General features: G+C 44.0%; 1 long non-coding RNA gene across 2 annotated transcripts in view; it reads left to right on the forward strand.

Annotated features, from left to right (window-relative positions):
- The window catches only part of LOC311580395, a 33,599-nt gene extending 29,271 nt beyond the window's left edge, over positions 1-4,328 (forward strand). Inside the window, exons 3-4 of one of the 2 annotated variants that reach the window (XR_014773446.1) lie at positions 3,343-3,514; positions 3,896-4,328. This is a non-coding gene — a long non-coding RNA (uncharacterized lncRNA). The remainder of the gene's footprint in view (positions 1-3,342; positions 3,515-3,895) is intronic. The other variant, XR_014773447.1, reaches the window with a different exon arrangement.
- Positions 4,329-14,138: the final 9,810 nt, after the last annotated feature.

The raw sequence follows: 14,138 nt of genomic DNA on the forward strand, positions 1-14,138 counted from the left end.
TCTTGTTCCTAGCTGAGTTCTAGTCCAGATCCCACACAGCCTGGCCTGTAATGGTCTCAGTAGGTGTTCCCTCTCATATATTCTTGATGCTTATGCCACAGGTAGTGAGCCTTTCCATATACTTTGCTTGGTGCTTATGAATTCCTGTAGACAAGAGCCCAGCTTGACTCACATCTGCATTCCAAGACTCTGGTTCTTCAAACCTAGATGAATGGAAAAAAGAAATAAAAGGAGGACATGACTGCTTCTATGTATGGGTTGAGGTGAAGGTGTACCAGATGAGTGAAAGAAAGACAGACAGAAAGAAAAAAACAACATGACTACTCCTAAGTTATGTGGACAAGGTTTATTATACATAAAAAGAAGCTCATGGCCAGACTGAGCAGAGCTGTGTGAGAAAAGAAGGGTAAGGAGAGAAAGAGAGGAGCTGCCCACCAAGAGAGGCATCCTGGGCCAAGACACTGGTGTAGCCAAAATGGCTGAGTAATATAGAGGCCAGAAGAGCTGGATAAAGGGGCAGCCTAGCCCCTGGGCTGCAGAGTTCCAGGTAGAGGTGAGGTGTGCCAGCCAGAGTGACCCTATAACATGTACAGATGCTGATAGAACCTAGCAGCCAGAGTCAGCTTTGACACGCTAATAGGCATGCCAGCCAGTTTGCTGGGGTTTGAGACTTAACATTAGATGATGTTTGTAGGATGAACAACTGATAGACCACCCCCCCCCCACTCCCAGTGTACCCAGCACACAAATATAAACTCATTTCCTAACATTCTGCTCAATATGTGCATATCCATCAGTTATGAAGAGAGGGAGCCTTCCATGTGAACACTCACAAACTAGTCCTGGCTCACCCTTCCGGTCTCTCTCCTACCACTCCCCAGCAGTAATTCATTACTCTAGACAGTTCAGCTCCAGACCTGCCCTATCACACCAATGCTCTCCTGTCCGCTTTCACTGTCCTTTATCTTCTCCTCTTTCTTCTTCTTGGTCAAGTCCTCTTAAGTAAAACTCCAATCTCATCACATTCACAGGGTCTTCTAGATCTCCTGAGCTTCAAATCTCTGCAACCCCGTGACCACTGAAGGACTAAAGTACCCATGCATTCTTTTTGCCAGCTTCTTGAGAGACACTGTCTCCAGAATTCATGTTTTTTCTTTCTCTCACCAGCTTATAAACTCAGTGAGAATCAGGTCCTTAGTCCACAGGATGTTTGGATCTATTTCCAATGTGCTCTGTCTGTCCTATAAAGCAATTTTACAATCGCCTTCCAGAACCAAAAAGAAAAAAAGAAGAGAGAAAGAGCGAGAGACAGAGACAGAGACAGAGACAGAGAGACAGAGAGACAGACAGAGACAGAGACAGAGACAGAGACAGAGAGACAGAGAGACAGACAGAGACAGAGACAGAGACAGAGACAGAGAGACAGAGAGACAGAGACAGAGACAGAGAGACAGAGACAGAGACAGAGACAGAGACAGAGACAGAGACAGAGAGACAGAGAAAACTCTAAATACACCCTGTCTTTGTGGCATGAATCAGATCCTACTCATTATTTACAAGGCAGGCTCAATGCAAGTCACCTCAGATCCCGCACACCAAGTCTTTTATGAGACTCCTTCCCAGGTGGCCCTGACTGCAGGGCGGATACCTGCCCTGACTGGCAAAAAGGCTACTCTATGACATTGCAATTGTAGGTTCAGTTAGGGACTGTGATTCAATTACAGTGTTCAATACCTGTAATAGGAGCTGCTTGTTCTTTTGAGAGAATTTTGAAAAATTGCCTTTTTGTTATCAGAAAGTGTTGCTGAGTCAGCCAGCAGCCCATTTTCCATTTCTGCCAATTCCTCTTCACCCACAAACTCATTTCATACTTCTGATACTTGATGGCCCAGATAGTAAATGGTGTAAGCTAGGACAGGCTGCCTTTCTTGGCTTAACTAAATATCTACCTTGAGGGATTACAATCAACCACTCACCAAAGCCTGAAATCCTACCCACTTGCCCATGCATACTTCGCGCACCTGAATGGCTCCACTCAAATACCCCAAAGAAATGAGGCTGTTGTGAGCAGGGGTTACATTACCTGCCCATCCAGTGGGATGGATTTCCATCATGCTGAGAATCTTAAAGTGAGAAAGACCCAAAAACTCTTGTAAGGGGAGAGAGGTGTGTGGGAAGTTCTGGCCAGCTTTGCAAACTCAAGCCTGTCCTGAACTCTAATATGGGGCAAGTTTTCTCCTTCTTCACTGTCCTAAAAAGACATCCAGAGATTACAAAAGAGGGTGGGGTTTCAATCTTAACTCTTTTAACTCCTTGAGTGACTGCATGATTCCCTCCAGATGATCCCTTTGTGTTTTAAAACCTCATGTTAGCACAACTTGCTCTTAACCAGATAACTATAAAGGATGACTAATGCTATAAATTACTCAGAGTTTCTCCAGAAGTGAGACTACAATAGGGGGAAGAGACTACTGAGCACCCTAGGCATCCATTATACATGTAATCTGCCGAATTGTGCACTAGAAACTTCTCTTTCATAGTCTGCCTTCCTTGGCAATAACATGCTATCAATAGACTTCTAAGAAAGGAATTTGTACACAGGAACATCAAAACCGACCATCCCTTATTTGGAGAATTAGGAGATTTCTGATAGTATATATCCCATCATATGCATCATCGTCTCCTCTGGATGCCAAACCGTTGGCATGTTTTCTAATCATGGTTCAATCTTTTGTGTCCACAAATCCCTTGACTGGGTATTCTCTATGAAGCATAATAAAGCCTACTGACCCCTTAGTTTCTCCTAGTGTTTCACACACAGTAGGTGTTGAATATAGATGTTGGATGGATGGACATATGGATGGATGGATGGATGGATGGATGGATGGATGGATGGATGATTATAACTGAATTGGACAAGAGTTAAGATACGGATTGTGTGACACACTTGTTCTTTTACAATGTTCAAATACGTTGATGACTTGGTCTGCAAAACATACCCAACTATTTTAAATAGTTCACCCTAATTTGTTTATTGGCAATAATCAATTAGCATTTGGAGATAAATGTTAATATGTGAGACTGCTATTTGTATATGTCAAAATGATGACATGCTGACAATTTCATGTGGTGGAGTCTGAATAACTTAGAAGTTCTTTTTGCCCTGTAGATTTTAAGCTAGTGGATCGGGCATGAGGTACAGGAATTGACTCTGAGGTATAGAGGTCATGAAAGATCTGATCAGAACTCATGTTAGAGAGAATTTACACAGTTGATGTCCAAGAAATAAGCACTGAGGTCAGTGTTTCCTCACCAAGATGTGAAAAGGACCGCTCTTCCCAGGAGCAACTGAAGCTACCAGGAAACAGTGGGAGCTGATGAAGTCATTGCCTGGGAGAATTTGTGTGGCTTTTCAAAGATTCAGGTCATTCCTTGCAAAAATGAAACTAGAAAGCCCACTCCAGGGACAATGAAGATGGAGAAGGCAGCACGTGGACCCAATGCCTCACATGTGGTAAGTGCTCATTTATACCTCCAGTAGGGGACATTCTGGGTTGCTCCCTGTGACTAAGCCCTTATTTCCTGTAGATCATTGCTGGGAGAACAATGGGGTACTTTGCTACTCCAGTGTGAGAGTTGCCCCACTTACCCACCCCTATCCATTTACACCATGCCTACCTGTCCATGGGCTGCCTCACTTAGCACTCTCCCACTTTAACTTCATCCTTCGGCTCTCACTGACCTCTCATCCCCACCACTGGTCTAAACCCTTTGTCTGGAAATGTGGTTAAGATCCTTTTTGTCTGTCTTTTCTATTTTTAAAAATTTAGCACTCATTCAAAGGTATGGCTCCTATCTTCCTTTACCATGAGTGATGGGTAATGTCTCCATTTAGGTTCATTGGCCTTGCTGGTCAACCAATCCTGTTATCATACTCTCCTTCCCATGGACAAACTGCAATCCCGTCTATGGGCTATGACTTCATAGTAAATGTGAGCATCTTGTTCAGGTGCGTACCACAGAAAATTCTCTGGACTCAGATGGAAAAGACAGAGAAAAACAATCCAGCAGACAGAGATATAGAAGCTTTACATCTATGTTGGTTCAGAGGTTCAGTTCTCAACACCGTGAGAAGAAGAAAAAAAGAAAAGAAAAGAGGAAGAGAATAAGAGGAAGGGAAGAGGGAGGGGGAGAAAGAGCTGGTCTTTACTATCATCAGCATCATTTAAATCTTCTTAGCCACCAATGGATCTTTCTTTTCATAATTTAATAAACCCAAATCATAAAAAAACAGTTGATTGGATAGATCTCCCAGTGTTAACCTACTCACTTATATCCACATGGAGAGAGAAGAGCTGTTTACAGCCATTTCTACCGAGTCAATATCTAGAGTCATGTGGAGGGTGGAAGGCAAGAGAATGCTATATGTAGACTGCCCGGGTTCTTATGCTGGCAGCTTCTACAGTGTCTGCATGACTTGGGAAGGCTTACCTTCTTTCTGTTCCTTCATCTGAAACAAGGGATTAATAACTATTTTCATCTTATAAGATTGTTGTGATAAAACACCGTGACCAAAAATACCTTAGGGAGGAAGGAATTTATTTCGTGTTAAAGGAAGTCAGGGCAGAAATTCAAGACAGGAAACCGGAAGCAGGAACTGAAGTAGAGGCCAGGGAGCAGTGCTGATTACTGGGTTGCTCCTCGTGGCTTGCTCAGCCTGCTATCATATAGCATTTAGAAGCTCAGAGACACCACTGTCAATGGTTTGGGCCCTCCCATATCTATTATTAATGAGAAAATACCCCAATGGTTGTCCAAGGGCCAATCTGGTATTGAAATTTTCTCAGTTAAGGTTTTCTCTTCCCAGATGACTAGCTTGTGAAAGGTGACATAAAACTAGACAGCACAGCATGTTCCTCTTGAAGGCTTGCACTTGAAGGCTTTCTCCCTGCTTCTCTACAAAACCTTTCTGCTACAATCATCTTACAGACTCTGTCTGTCTTTTCATGTCCCAGAAGTTCCCGCTCCAATAGTCTTGGAATAACCATGCTATTTGTCATCCTGTCATGACAGTGGTCCTGCTGAGACAACATTATTTTACCTTCAATTGATGCCCTAAAATGCTTTCCCTTGGAGAATGCTGTTTCTTTGGTCAGTCCACCAGTTGCAGTTGCAATGACTTTTCTTATTAGGATAAGAAGTTGTATATGAAAGGATTCTACCATCCCCAAATCAATCTACACAGCAAATGTTTTCTCTGTTGTACAGCCTTTTCTTCTCCTGGGAGAGGAGACTATAGCCTTTCAATCTGGGAAGTTGAACATCTTGATTAGGAACATTCAACATGGTGACTGGACTAACCTCAACCATGCCATCATCTCCCATTAAGCAAGCTCTCCTGAGTATCCAGGGTGATTTGTACAATGCCAAGGGCAGTCTGCCTTTGCCTTATAAGAAGCCACATCCTAAATGAGACAGGCAACATTGCTATGGTGACATTCTAGGAACCTGCCATGTTAAGGCGTTTCAGTTAAGTTTAGTATGAACGTCTATTTGTGTAACAATGGTATTATTTCTAAAAGAAAACAATTTCCCTTCAAATCACTAATACCAGTGTGCAGGTCTGTAAGAAACGTATTCGTGTCCCACGTCTAACATTTCTGATAACTCATTAGTAACTTTGACAATGCCTGTGAGACTCACAGTCAAATGAACTTGAGTTCAAGTCCCACACATGAGACTTTGGGGATGCCTCTTAACTTTTTGGAGACTCTTTTTTTTATCTTCTATATAATAGGAAGAGAGTAATGGGCCCTGAAGGGTAGCAATAATTTAGGAAGACAATTGTACCAAAGGGCTTTGCACACAGTACGCATTGAATAAATGGTACTTGCTTCCCTTCCTTCTCCAGGAGGGAATTAGGTGGTGTCCACATCACGCATAAGGGATTGCTTACTACGGTTTGTGAACATTGGAAGAAGATACTATGGGTATTTAACAGTGCCTCTTATGGTATCCAATGCAAGTGATTTAGAGTATGATCAAAGCACCAATTCCTGGTTGAGGCTTCTGTATCAAGACGCAGTCATCCCACATTTGCTAAGCAAATGTGAAGGGTTGGCAAGATGGCTCAGCAGGTAAAGGTTCTTGCCACCAATCATGAGGACCTGAGCTCAATCCCTGGGGCTCACACGGTAGAAGAAATAAGCCAGCTAGCTACTCAGGTTCTCCTGTGACCTCCACGTATGCAGCATAGCACATACAGATATGTGCACACACATACATACAAATAAATAAGCAAGGGGGTAAAACAAATACAGGATGAAGAGGTAAGAGGGGTCACTAAAGTTTTTAAGATGTGTATGATATTTAATTTCAAGAAAAAATTTTCACCATGATAGCAAACAACAAATGTAATGAAAGAGACATTAAATTTCATTCCCTGGTACATGGAAATTTATAAATGCCATCCATATTTATATACCATGTTAGGAGAAAGTCAGCACCTATAAATGAAGGAACAGACTGAAGTGAAAATTTCCACACAGAATTGTGCACAAAGGGTCCCTCCATGGAAGGTAGGGCTTGTTTTTTCATGCTTAGAAAAGAGGAAAATATTCTGTGATGTCTCTACAATATGAAATATTCACCAACTTGTTTGTAAGCTTAAATCTAATACACCTTAATTTTTCCCCTTACCTTCTTGCTTTTATTTTTCTTCTTGAAATTAGGCTGGTTTAGTCAAAATCTGTGGTAAAATAAGTGCGGCAATATCAAAGCCAGGATGGGGAAGGAGTTGGAGTGAAGATTAAGGCTTCTTCTGGAGAGTATTCAGTTGTGACCACAATGTAGAAAACATCAAGTAGAAAAGAGAGGTTAATCCTCTTGAGTCAAAAGTTGATAGAGTCTCTTTTTTCCATAATACATATTTAGATGCAGCCTTGCTGGCATGAAACAGAATCTTTGAGATCATTGATGAAGGAGGAAATGGGCTATTTTGTTGTTGCTGCAGGCAAGAAAGGGGAAGCTCTCCTTCCCTCTTGCTACCCTACTGCAAGGCTGGTAGGAGGTAGGGCCAGCTCAGCAGTGCAGAGACATGGGCACCAGGAAGATGCTCCCCAGATTCTCAATGCCTGCAGGAGGCAGAAGAGCCCCCCTTGCCTGGGAAGCTCTGGAGGGCAGTGCTGGAGAGATGGCCCAGGTACCATGAGCACCAGAGAGCAAGTCCTGCCATTTGCAGGCTGCAACAAGGAAAAACATTGGTCCTGCCCCTCACCTGGGCAAAGCAGAAGTGGCCCTGGTGGTATGGATGCAGAAGAGCTGGTGGGCTGAACAGCACAGTCGCCATCCAGGCCTAGATCCAGGGTTTTGGGTTGGCCTACCCCAACATCTACCTCATCTATGAACTGCTGGGGTGCATGAAGTGGCTGATCCTGCAGATCCAAAGATGCAGGATCTCCATGACACAGGACAACAATAAGATATGCAAGAGAAAGCAGAAATGAGAGGCCTGAACCACACCAATGATTCATTGTAATGAAGATTTGCAAATAAAGCTGTCTGGGCAAAATAAAGCTGATACACTGTGACACACCACAGCATCTTCCACAGTGAGAATGGTTTTTTTAGTGTTATTACTTCTGCTGTTTCTATTTTTTTTTTTTTTGTTTCCTTTGGGGTAGGAAGGTTGCAATAGCAGAGGGTACCAAGCTCCCTAAAAGAACATTTCCTCCGAGAAGAGAAATGGCAGGAAGCACTGCCCACCGACAGCCTTTATGACCTCAGAACTAACACCTCAGTTTCAGTAGTTGCCAAAACAAGAAGTAAAAATACATGAAAACCAGATGGACCCAGTGGGAAAGGTCACCCTTAGCACTGCCAGGAGCTGAGTTAGCAGTGATCAACAGCCTGAATTGCTTTTACCTCCTCTTCACAGCTGGGTCATCCCACCTAGTAACGTTCCCATCCCCAAGTGTGTTGATTTCCCCCATTGCACTGTAGAGCTCACAATTTATCACAGATGGAATTTAGTTCCAAGGGTCACCACTCTCCCAGATCAGCATTGCTCTCAGGGCCGAGCAAATGAGGCATGACCCAGCAAGCGTGTCCCCCATGCTTTTCTCAATCCCTAACGTGCTGTTAAATCAATACCAGCCCCATGGGTTGCAGCAAAGGTGAGTGTGCTCACTTTGGGATGGTGCACTCCCAGCCTGAGGCCAACAATGGCTGAACACCCTTGAATGGACGTGCGGAAACACACGTCACTCACACACACACAACTCACACAACGAAAATGCTCTCCTTTTGGAAGTGACATAAACCCAGGGAAGACAAGGTGAAGAACCTACATTTATAAACCATTTCCCTTCCAAGTTTTTCATGGGCCCTTGAAAATATTTCTGAACAACCTGACTGCGCAGTGACAATTCAAAACGGGAAGCAAGGTGAAATTTTGTGAGGCAAATAAAAGTGTACTGCATCAAAACAGATGTTATCTTGAGTCTAGGGGGCCACCCATAACAGCACCAAAAATGTCAACAGTACAAATAGCCTATTAGAGTTTATTAATTGTATCAAAAGTCTACCGACAATGAGGCCCATGTTTTGTCTTCTTAGGTGAATTACAAACTTTCAAGCGCTGCATTTTTCGAAGAAGTATTTTGTAAACATCATCATTATGAACTGGAGATGGATATATCTATCGCTCCATAATAATGCTGACACTGTAACCATTGCTATAATAATATTTGTGGCTACTGTTTTGAGGGAATAATTAGGGTAAGAGTGGGTCCTAAGAGAGGTGCCCACTTTGTGCTACTTGAAAGAAAGGCCACACTAGTATATAGCAACACAACTGCAGGTGAAAGAATTCAACCATCACCAAAAGCCCATCGGCTGTGACCTTGATCTCAGACTTTTGGCATCTCCATCTCCCAGCACTGAAGTTACAAGCACATGCTAGCACACCCAGATTTTATGCAGATGAGAGAGGTTTGAATCCAGGCCCTCATCCATGTTCATGCAACAAGCAATTTACCCATTGAGCCATCTCCCAAGTTCTGAACTATTTGTTCAGGGCCTTTAAATGTATACTTTTCTCATTAAATTTTCCTATGTAGAAATTTCGTAGATAAATATATGTGTGTAGTTGTATGCATGTGCACATGTTTGTGAATACAAACATATAAATGCATATCTAGGTACATGTTTATGTGTATGCACAAACACAGCCACATGTTTGTGTATATTCATGTGTCTATATATAGACGCACACATGAAGAGAGGCATGCAGGCTATTTATTACGTCCCTTCCCCACGGGTATCCTTCTCCAGTGGAGGAAGCAGCCACGAACCAGAGAGGTCAGTTTGGGCATGCACGGAGCTGGCTCTGTGGGGACAGAGACGAGGCAGGAAAATAAGGCACCCAGGGAATGTCATCCATGCTAAGTGAATGGAAACTGGGTCTTCGGGCTTTTAAAGATAGCAAGACCTTACAAATGGCTGGGCTCCCTCACTGGCCGCAGGGGTTATCGCCCTTTGTCAGAAGGCATCATCTGACTGGCTAGGCTCATTCTTAAAGAAACATTTATAGTCTGGAAAATAGGTTTGAAGCAACCTGGATCCCTGGACCCCTAGACCCCACACCGTACCTGGCCCTGCTCCACCCTAGCCTTACTCTTCCCAGGCACCTTCTGCCAGGTCCTGTACAATCTATCCTCTTCTGGTTAGCTGTTAGCACGTATGGCCATTACACCTACTCGGGAAGTAATAGCACTCTGTTGAGAGACAAACGATCCTGGCTGAGTTAGCCCCGTGTTGTGGTTAAACTTCACAGTTCTTCAGCCCTCACATTCCGAACAAATCCTGTGAAACGTGTTCTATGTCTGATGTGGCATCGCATTACAGCTCCATAGTCGGTGTCCCCTAAATTGAGCAAAGCTCTGAAACTGTGAATGTGACTAAGCAGCATGTCCTTGATCACATAAACTTGGTGTTTGTGTGTTGGTGCTGTTTCCCCCGTGACTGAGTTCCAGCACCACCGGTGACACTTCACACGTACTGATGAAGGTTTGTGGAACGAATGATCGACACAAAGCCCTCGTGCCTTTCGGTTCACGGTCTTTTCCTGGGCCTTTTCCTTCTTCTCTGGCTGGGGTTGATCTTCCCGCGGTCCTAACTCTTCCCTGCTCCCTCACTGAAACGCAGCTCCCGTTTTCTCCAGTTCTCCCACAGACTCCAGGTTCAATGCCCCTCCCTCTGCACGTCTATAAAATCTGACAAATGTATATAAATAGAAACCCACGGACGCATCTGAAATCCCCTTCCGTGTTTGCGCATAATGCCACATATCCCATAATGCCTCCAAGAACAGTTTCTGATGATTTCTTGTCTCAGTTCACTGTGTCATTACATTTTTAATCTCCGGTAAGGATTCAGCCGATGGAGGAGGGGGCCTATAAGATGGCAAAGGCCTCAGAACGGTTGTGAGGCTCTCCCTGTGTGACTGCCCACAACACCTGAATCCCCCGGTAAGCGGCTAAGCCTTTATCAATTGCTTTTTCAGGTTCTTGCAGTGAGAGCATAATCCCTTTGGAATGTTTTCAGCCTTACCCTCCACACGACCTTGTAAGGAACCAGAGTATGTAAAAATGAAATGCCGGGAGTACTCCGAGACCAGTTTCAAAGCCGTAAGTAGATGGGTGTGGGGATTAAAGAGAACGGGTGAGTCAATATAACTCCGGACCTCTGAAACCGGTACAATGAACGCATCTCACTTATTTTGCCAAAAAAGGAAATCAAAGTCCAAGAAAAAAACCTGCCCAAACTCTCTTGCTCTTTATCTACCCCCCCCCCCCTTAAAACTAAGCTACATAAGCTTTCATGCCAGAGGAGATAACATGGCCCCGCAGCCGGCACACCTCCTCAGCTTTCTCATTGGTAAGCAGAGTTAAGGGCATCACTCATACTATAGACGATCAGGACTCACCAAGGAGACTTTGGCACCTTTGGGCCTACAAATGGCACCCAGTAGGCCTTCAGCATATACAAGTATTTGTATAAACAACAATGAAAACCTTTCCTCTTCTCACAGAGACCCTGAGCAAGGCTTCGGATAAGGAAACAAAAGGGTTTTTATGAGGAAACTAATCCGGATGTTGGATGCGATTAGAAGTCTGAAAGCAATGATGCGGCACTGAAGTCGTTCATTCGGGCTAGGTGTCGAATGGGCTGGGTTTGGTACCGCCTGGGAATCCCGTGAATGCTATGACTTAGGCTGATCAAATATTTCCGGGGTACCTAGCATTTGCCAGGTACTGAGGACTCACTCGGAGTCCATTATAGCCCTGTCCCCATTCTGCAGACGTTTCCTGACTTGTAGAAGGGGACACGGTGTGACCATAGGACATACACAGGAAACAGGTACAGGAAGGGAAATAACCTGTATGGTGAAGGAAAGCTTTGCAGAGGTATTTTCAGACTGAGGCTAGGAGACAGAAACTTGGATATACTAAATAGGTGGGGGTGGTCAGGCGGATTAGTACCTCAGAATAAACTGAGCTGGGTGAGGTGGGTTTGTGTGCGTGTGTGTGTGTGTGTGTGTGTGTGTGTGTGTGTGTGTGTGTGTGTCTTAGCCCTCAGTTTCCCCTTCTGCAACGCATTTATGCAGTTGTATTCGGAGGAGGATTAGGACTGAGGCAATGTTATGCCCCCAAGGAGGGTTCATTCCTGTGTGTGTGTGGAGGGTCTGGCACGCAGTAGAAGCCCAGCTGTGTAGCCATGCCTTCTGTAGCCACAGTCAGCCCTCCTGCTCTTAGCTGCTCTGCATCAGACCCAAAAGAATGTATGTTGTCACCTCCTGCTGTGGCTTTCGAGGCTGCCATGAACTTTACTGGAACTGAGAGTTTAATGTGGAAACTTTCACGAACAGCTAGCTGTTGGTTCAGGTAGAGTGCCTGTATTTCTACCTTTCACCAGCTCTTTTTTTTTTTTTTTCTGAGAGGGCAAGGCGAAGGCCAGTCATTCAGTCTGACTTGTCCTCCTGTCTCATTTCTGGGAGATGTTACTGTAACTGAGCAATTATCATCAATCCTATTCTTTCATTGCTAGTGGGCAAGACAGCTGGCCAGCACTCTAAACCCAAAATGAAAACATCTCTGGAAGGAAAATTCTTAAGTCTCTCACTCTACCCAAACCAAAAAAAAAGAAAAAAAAAAAAAAGACACCCTTCCCTGGATGGAAAACCCAAATTCACAACTGAAATCTTACTCACACATTCTTACCAGGGTGAAAAAGGCAACTGCATTACAGAAATGAATCCACGGCCTACCAACATAAAGCTGTACAGGAAGAAAGGAAGCCCAGAAATCCTTTGATTCTTGTTATCCTTACAAATGTAGGAACCCACACTACCGGAGGATCAGTGACTCACCACAGCCTGAGGCTAGCTGTGTGTTGCCAAACAATCACCATGTTGATGTGCCCACAACACCCCCAAAGCAACCAACCTGTCTAGACCTCCAATTTGAACATTTCAGAATCTTGATGCCAGGTCTACAGCTCTAGCACTCAGGAGACTGCACATGCCTGTAATTCGAGCAATCAGGAGATAGAGACAGGAAGGTGGCAAGGACGAAGCCTGCAGAGTCACATGGAGAAGCCATGTCAATAAATAAGTAAAATGTGGAAAGAGAAGAAAACCGATGACCTCGAAATTCCTGAAAAGACGACATAAGGAGGGGCTAAGGTTTAGTGGCCAGTGTCTGTCACATGAAATAAGGACCTGACTTATGGATGTTTTAGGGAAAAACACAGACGTAAAAGCCGTGCTCACCTCACTGTGTTAAGGGAGCTTACTGTCAAGATACCTCACTTCTATCGACACTGACATCACTTACAGGTTGTGTGTCAGATGTCTGCTCTGTGAAATCATCTCTTTCCCACGTTTTCTACAGAGGACTTTTTTTTTTTTCAAAAAGTAGCTATACGTAAAGCCCACTTAAGGAGTGAGAAGTCTGCTAGACACCTTGGAGAGCAGACTATCTATGTAAGTTATTTGGAATTCTATACAATAGTCTTTTTTATTAGCTATTTATTAATGCAAGCCTTGCCAGGATTAAGTTAGAGATACTTGTTTTACCATTTGGCCTATAATGGATACTGCTCTAATGTGGTGCTTAGGTCTTTGAAACGTTTGTCATGTGGAGCATGGACAGTTAAGTTGCAAGTTATATTCTCACATGAGCCCTAAATTGTGTTTCTCCCTCTTCAGTGTGTTCTTAGCTCCTGGAGTTATTGGAGGCGGGCCTGGAGGTTTGAAAAGGCACACACCATTTCCAGTTTGCTCTCTCTGCTTCCTGCTTGTGGTTTAAGATGCAAGCTCAGGGCTCCAGCTACCTTGCCTGCCCGCTCCAGGCTCCCATGCTGTGATGGTGGCTGACCGTTAGCCCTCTGGAACCATAAGCCCAAATAAAGTCTTGCCTTGGCTCTTGTGCTTACTCACCTGGGCAACAGAGAAGTGGCAGTGCACCACCTGTATGCAGATAAGGCTAAACGTGAGCTCGTACTGGTGCGCCAACTCTAATTCAATGTAACGGTCTTGTTCTAGGCTGTTTCCCTTGCTCCTCTGTGAACGCTCACCTGAAAGGTGAGAAAGGGGGCTCCCACCACCCACTCCTGACTGACTTCATTGTTTGATTCCAGGAATTCTGGGTATTGATATCAGACTTATCAACACCTACTCCTGTGAATTTCTTTTACAAACTTGGTGTTTTATTTGCCTTTTGTTTCAATGGCTTCACTTGTTCCCAGTTTTACTTCAGTCCATACTTTCTAGCCCATGGCTTTGACATGCCTTGGAGGGATGCTGTCGAAACACTTTCTACTTTCTGAGTTTCATTCTGTGGTCCACAGTGCATGTGTTTGACTTGTATACATAAAGGTTCACCCACCCTTGTACCCTAAAAGTCTATAGTCGGGACCAAATGTTTTGATCTTTGATTTATTGACCCAACAAAACTCTGTTTCATCGATTCACTGTTCTACTTTACTCTGGTGAACTATCAAAAGCACCAGCCTAAAAGTCACAGAGATCTTTTGTTTTCCAAATGATATACCATTGGATCATATAATACTGAGCT

This window comes from Acomys minous (assembly GCF_964271855.1).
Source record: "Acomys minous genome assembly, chromosome: 2".
Classification (NCBI taxonomy): domain Eukaryota; kingdom Metazoa; phylum Chordata; class Mammalia; order Rodentia; family Muridae; genus Acomys; species Acomys minous.